The sequence below is a fragment of the Antechinus flavipes genome, chromosome 3, assembly GCF_016432865.1.
Source record: "Antechinus flavipes isolate AdamAnt ecotype Samford, QLD, Australia chromosome 3, AdamAnt_v2, whole genome shotgun sequence".
Taxonomy (NCBI): domain Eukaryota; kingdom Metazoa; phylum Chordata; class Mammalia; order Dasyuromorphia; family Dasyuridae; genus Antechinus; species Antechinus flavipes.
In genome coordinates, this window is record NC_067400.1 from 22,983,960 (window position 1) to 22,990,421 (window position 6,462).

The 6,462-nt window shown below is 36.8% G+C and overlaps 1 long non-coding RNA gene across 1 annotated transcript; it reads right to left on the bottom strand.

Annotated features, from left to right (window-relative positions):
- Positions 1 to 4,005: 4,005 nt before the first annotated feature.
- On the bottom strand, positions 4,006 to 4,977 carry LOC127557728 (uncharacterized). The gene is made up of 2 exons (XR_007952603.1): positions 4,669 to 4,977; positions 4,006 to 4,275 (listed from the first exon to the last, which is right to left on the bottom strand). It is a non-coding gene; the product is annotated as an uncharacterized LOC127557728 (long non-coding RNA).
- Positions 4,978 to 6,462: the final 1,485 nt, after the last annotated feature.

The window sequence follows — 6,462 nt, forward strand, 5'->3', positions numbered from 1 at the left end:
TCTGGGAAAACTGCATATGGAACATGGGACCAGATTTTAGGAAATTTTCCTATTTATGAAAAGAAACATTTTATCTCTAGCTTTTGAAAACTTCTCTCCAAAGATTCTTATGAATTTGGAAAGGTCCTATTACCCAAATTATTTAAAGTTACAAACAAAACCAAAAAAACCCTTGAAGAAAAGCATTACAAAGTTGTGAGAATTCAAGAATTAACAACTTACTGTCTAAATTGTTTCCAGAGCAATCCTTAGCCATCATCTTAGAAAAATAAATATAACTTTATAAGTATATTTCCCCAATAATCACTTAAGGATATGATTGATTAGATGAGAGTACTCTTTAAAACTCTCCCAATTGTTTAATTTCTTTCGTCTGCTTAGTAGTTATTCATATACTTTTTGCTTTGATTTTGGCACATTTTAGTTGTGTTTTTATTCATTTTGTATTAAAATGTTATTGTTAGGATTTTATTCTTTACAATACTTTCTGCTTATATTTGTTATATCTGTATCTGAAGTCTATGCTTCCAAAGGCTAATGGATTCATGACACTTATACATGTATCATGCTCTTCTCATATACATATATTTTCTCAATGAGGGTTTCTTTCCACATGTTGAATATTTTTGTACCTTCTCCATTGAGTCTCATAAATCCTACATGGAGGGGCTACCTAGTGTGCTGTAAACTTTCTTCATAGTCTCTTTAGTAATCCATCAGGACTTTGACAGTCCTTGGGGATGTCCTATTCTCTCTTAATCTCACCACATGGGGACCTGGCTTCTTTCTGATCATAGTAATTATATGATAAATTTGTGCCATTTCCTGTTCATAGGCCTTTGAGCTTAATAAATTCCTTTTGAATTGAATTGAATCATTGGCAACCTACTGGGATCCTACATATGCCCTTCCTGGTTTCTTCATTACCATGTGAGTCACCCACCAGTTGGATTCTTTGAAGATTGCAAGTGTCATGCTTTTCAGTCATGCACAGTCACTGGCAAATTCTATACTTTTGTCCCACTTTTTGAAGTCCAGGCATATTTCATCTCATTCCTCCAAATAAAGTTCCCTGAGACTCTCAAGAGGTCAAAGATGTCTGGACTCTGCCATTTTCTCCAGCTCCCACTGATTGTGTCCCTCCAACTTTAGATCATGAGGTCCCTATACCTCAGTGCCATTTAGTTACTAAATAGTCACAGTAGCTTTTACAGATGAATGCTTCCTTCAAAATGTATAATCACAAATACACAAATTACTCCTCCGGTTCATAGGAGGTATAATTTTCTCACCCCTCCCTAGAAGTCCATACCACTTCACTCTTAGATTCATAGTTTAGCTCAATTTTCTTGGAGCACAGTCTCCACTCGAAATCCAAGACCTTCTTCAAGTATCAGGCCCTCAGATTTTCTGGACAGAATTTCTCAGTGTTTTTCTAGGGAGTATAATGGGCTACGACATTCCACCTGGGATCTTGACTTCAACTGGCAAGTCCTATGAGAATTACCATTGGTACTGGAAACTGAGGACAAATAACACAAATAAGAAACAAACATATCCAGTCCATATCTTGGAGCGGGACTAAAAAACAACGGGGGACTCCCCTTTCCTTCCAGTCCAGTAAGTTGTGACCTCATTGTGAGTGAGCTGTGATCTTCATCATTTGGGCCCAGCAGTAAGGTGTAGAACAGGGGAAAGATCAACTGTTAGGCTGTCTAGTTCAGAAGATTCAGCCTGTCCCAGCTATATAGCAAATAAAAAATGCATGGCAACTCCACGTTAGGGTCTGGGTATGTCTAGAAAAGCCTCCCCACATAGAGATCTTAAAGAATAGTTTGTAGAAATCTGCCATAGTTGAAAGTACTACTCCATTTCCCAAATCCAATTGAGCTAGCTCTTGTCCTAAAGACCCCACACAGCTTCTCAGATAAATGCACATTGAATGTTGAATGTATATGTATGTTGATCCATGTGAAAAAAAGGAATATGTCAACATTCATTTAAATTCAGGCCTCATTAAGGATGCAAAAGAGGTATCTTTGAAAGTCTTACATGTAGCAAAATAAGGTCAGAATAGGTGCATGACTTAGATTTAAAGGATGACACTTTAAGCAAATTAGAATAGGAATTAGTGGACTTGTCAGATTTATGAGGAGGAGAAGAATTCATGGCTAAAGGAGAGATAAGGAGCATTATGAAATGCAAAATAGCTAATTTTGGTTACTTTAAATTAAAAAGCTTTAGTGCAAACAAAATCAAAATAAATAAGATTAGAAGGAACATAGAAAGCTGGGAGAAGGAGAATCTTTAAGCAAGAATCTCTGATAAAGGCCTCATTTCTCAATTATATAGAGGACTGAGCTATATAATATGAGCTATTCCTCAATTGATAAATGGCCAAAGTATATGAACAAATAATTTTCATATGGAAAAAAAATTAAAGCTACCTATAGGTATATGGGTCTAAATCAATTTTGATTAGAGAAATGAAAATTAAAACAACTCTGAAATGCCACCACACATCTATCATCAGATTGGCTAATATGACCAAAAAAAAAAAGGAAAGTGATAAATTTTGGAGAGGATGTGGAAAAAGTGGGACTTTAAGACATTTTTGATAGAGTTGTGAACTGAACCAACCATTCTAGAGAACAAGGGTGAACTATGGCCAAAGGGCAAGTAAAATGTGCATACTGTTTGACCCAGCAAAACCTCTATTTGATCTGTATTCCAAAGAGATCATTTAAAAGGAAAAAGACTTAACAGGTGTAAAAATATTTATAGCAGCCCTTTTCATGGTGGAAACTTTTGGAAATTGAGGGGATACTGATCCATTGGGGAATGTTTGAACAAGCTGTGGTATATGAATATAATGGACTACTATTTTGTAATATGAAATAATGAACATGCAGATTTCAGAAAAAACCTAGAAAAACTTGTATGAATTCATTTAGGACTCAGGGGGACGCCAAAAAGATGAGGCTCCAGACAAGTGTCACAAGATATCTCAAAAGAATTTGCAGGCTCCAAACCATCTCCAAAGTTTATTATAATTGTAATGCCAAGTAAAGTGGGCTAAGTTCTAAAAGAAATTATCAAAAAAAAAAAAAAAACCAGGGGCAATTTATAGGGAAAAGCTAGAAAAAGCAGTTGTTTCATGTCACAGATGTGCTAATTTTACAGTTTAGAGATGGAATTGAGGAGTGGTCTAGTTCTGGTTTTGTACCCAAGTGCAATACCATAATTCTCTAGGCAGAGCTCAAGGAGTTAACCTTCTGGAAGTATGTATTTAGGCCTGCAACATCACTAGTTCAAGTGATGGACACCAAGTTGGCTCTGCACCTGAATTAACTTTAAGCACCTCATTATTGTTATTCATTAGTCTCAGAAACTTTATCTCTGACCAACAAGCTGTTAAATGACAACCAATAATATTTGTAGTCATGGCATCCTGATCAGATGAAGTAAATTCGGGCAAAATAACCTAGAGGAAGAAATAGATCATTTTCAACTACATCAATCCCAAGACCAGATGGCCTTAGGGTTATTGCCACATCTCCCCTAGAAATCTGTACCACATCAAACTGATGCAAAGTGAAATGAACAGAACCAGGAAAATATTGTACACTGAATCAGCAATTCAGTTCTTAGCAGCACAATGATCCAAAGCAAGTACAAAGGACTCATAAAGTAAAATGGATCCATATCCAGATAAAGAACTAAATACTGAATGCAAATTGAAGCTTTTTTTTTATTTTATTTTTACTCATGTTTTTTTTTTCTTTTGATACCTTTCTTCTTTTACAATGATGACTAATATGGAAATATGTTTTATATGATGGCATATTTATAAACTATATCAAGCTGCCTATCAATTTCAAAAGAAGTAAAGGAGAAAGGAAGGAAAAAAGAAAAATTTGGAACTCAAAACCTTATAAAAATGAGTGCTAATTTATTTTGACATGTGACTGTAATGCTGGAGAAACTGAGACAGGAGAGAGAATAGAGAGTTTTTAATATTTTATTAATTGGAGAGCATAACTGACTGGACAGGACTCTTGTCTCAAATTATCCAATCAGACAGAGATTAGAGATATACTGGGACCAAGGGATCCATGTTGGTCCCAGGGCTGGAGGAGACTGTCATCTCAAAGAATCCAGAGTCCAGCATCTGGCGATGAATGGGAGAATCTCAAACCCTTAAATACCTTTTAGAAACAAAGAAGAGGGGAAAGGGTGCGAAAACTTCTGTCAGGATAGAGGAGGCCATAAATCCTAAAAAAAAACAGAGACAGGATGTCTGAATACACAGAAATAAAGATGTCAGTGAGGTATCTTGGAATATTTTGGAGAGCTATTGTAAATTCCTGAGGACAGAAAAGAGTCAGGAGGTCTACTCTCTTGTTTATCTTGCTTGCATTAACAATTTATAACCTTAGAGCAAATGGTCCTCAGGCTTGCTTAGGGGATTGAGACGGAACAGTTAAGAAAACTGAGACCAGGGAAACTAGTGCAGGGAAACTGAGTCAGGACAGTTAAAGAGAACTGTGGCATAACGGTGACTGGGGAAAAATACAATAGTAATTTAAAAAAGAAATTAACATCAAAATAAATATACTGAATTAACTGGATTTTTTGACTCCACCACAGAACAGGTAACTTTCCTACCTTTCAGCTCCTGACTCAGTCTCATCTGAAGGTTCCAGGTTCTCAGCAGATTCATCTGATTAGCTTTTATTGATGCTGTTGAGGGCTGCCTCCTGTGTCTAAGGATGCTAGGGCCATGATTGTAGAACAATCCAGAGTTCTTCTCTAATGAGGCTGCAACACATTGCTTCACCAGACACACTGAGCATCTAAAATCCCGTACTGGGACGTATGGAGTCCCCATCATTCTTCTCAGAATGAAAACTTTCACCCACACAATCACAAAGGAACAACAGGAGGCCTTTCAAGAACCTAGAAAAGGAGAATAGGAGATAGATGCCTGTTGTATGTTAATGAGTTGTAAATCATTTCTTATGATTAACAGAATATACTCTATTTCAGGGAATTTATTGCAAGTCATCCACAAATCCAATCAATTATTTCTTTGCTGAATCCCTACTCCTCATACCCTATCTCCCCCCTGAGAGCTCAATGTCTTCCCTCTCCTTAACCAAAGAATAACATCACTGGCAGTAATTAACCAAGAAGGGATAGAATAGAGAAGCAACTTCTTCTATAGGTTCCTTGATTATTTTAAGCATAAATAACTATACATAATATGTAATTTATTAACATACCATCTGAAAAGTTAGATCTACCTTAGATCAACCATCTCAGAATTACAAATCTCAGTCGGGGCTGCAAGGGATTTCAGACTCTAGTATAGACCAACAATCCTGATCAGGAATCCTTTTAATAATATTTGTAGCCCTTGGTAGTCCAGCCTTTGGTAAAGCCCACAAAGTCTGAAAGGACCGCATTTTACTTGTGGCAGTTAGGAAGATTTTTTGTGTCAGTTTTTGCTTTTATCTTTTCATACATCAAACTTAGATGTGCTTCTCTACAGCCCCTGCAGTTCTCTCTGGAGCCAAATAGCAAATGTCTTCTGTCACCCATGTGAAATTCATTACATACCTAAAGACAGCTTTCATGTTTCTCCTCCCATTCATAAGATTTCTTCCCTTTAAACCAATCTCATTTCCTTTAATGAATCTTCATATAGCGTGAGACTGAGGCCTGTATCGCTCCGAGTTGTCCTCATTTGGACTTTTTTAAGCTTGCCAAGGATCTTACTCATCAATAGATCTCTAGATTGGAAAATGATATTGACAAAATTTGTGATTTGATCATAGGCAGTTCCCAAAGGCAATAATCACTCTGGATGAAGCTTTTCAATTGTTCTATAATTTCTATAGAATTGAATAGGATAGTAAGAAGTTAAGTGACTTGACTAGGGTTACACAGAGATAAAATTTGCACCCAGATATCCTTGACTGAGGGAAGAGAGACAGAGACAGAGAGAAAGAGAGACAGACAGAGAGAGACACAGAGAGGGAGGGAGGGAGGAAAAGAGAGAGACAGAGACAGAGAAGAAGAGACAGAGACAGAGACAGAGACAGAGAGAAAGAGAGACAGACAGAGAGAGAGACACAGAGAGGGAGGGAGGGAGGAAAAGAGAGAGGCAGAGACAGAGAAGAGACAGAGAGAGGAAATAGACACAGAGTGAAGAGAGAGACAGAAACAGAGACAGAGACACAGAAAGATTGAGACAAAGAAAAGGAAACAAGAGGCCTATAGGGTTAAGCCCTGTGCTAAGATTTTACAAACATTATTGCATTTGATCCTCACAGTAAAAGGTAGACTTTATTATTATCACTACTTTATAACTAAGGAAACCGAGGTAGTTGTTAAACAATTTGTCCAGGATTATATAGCGAATAAGAATAACCTTAATTAGTTCAAATCTGAGGTTAA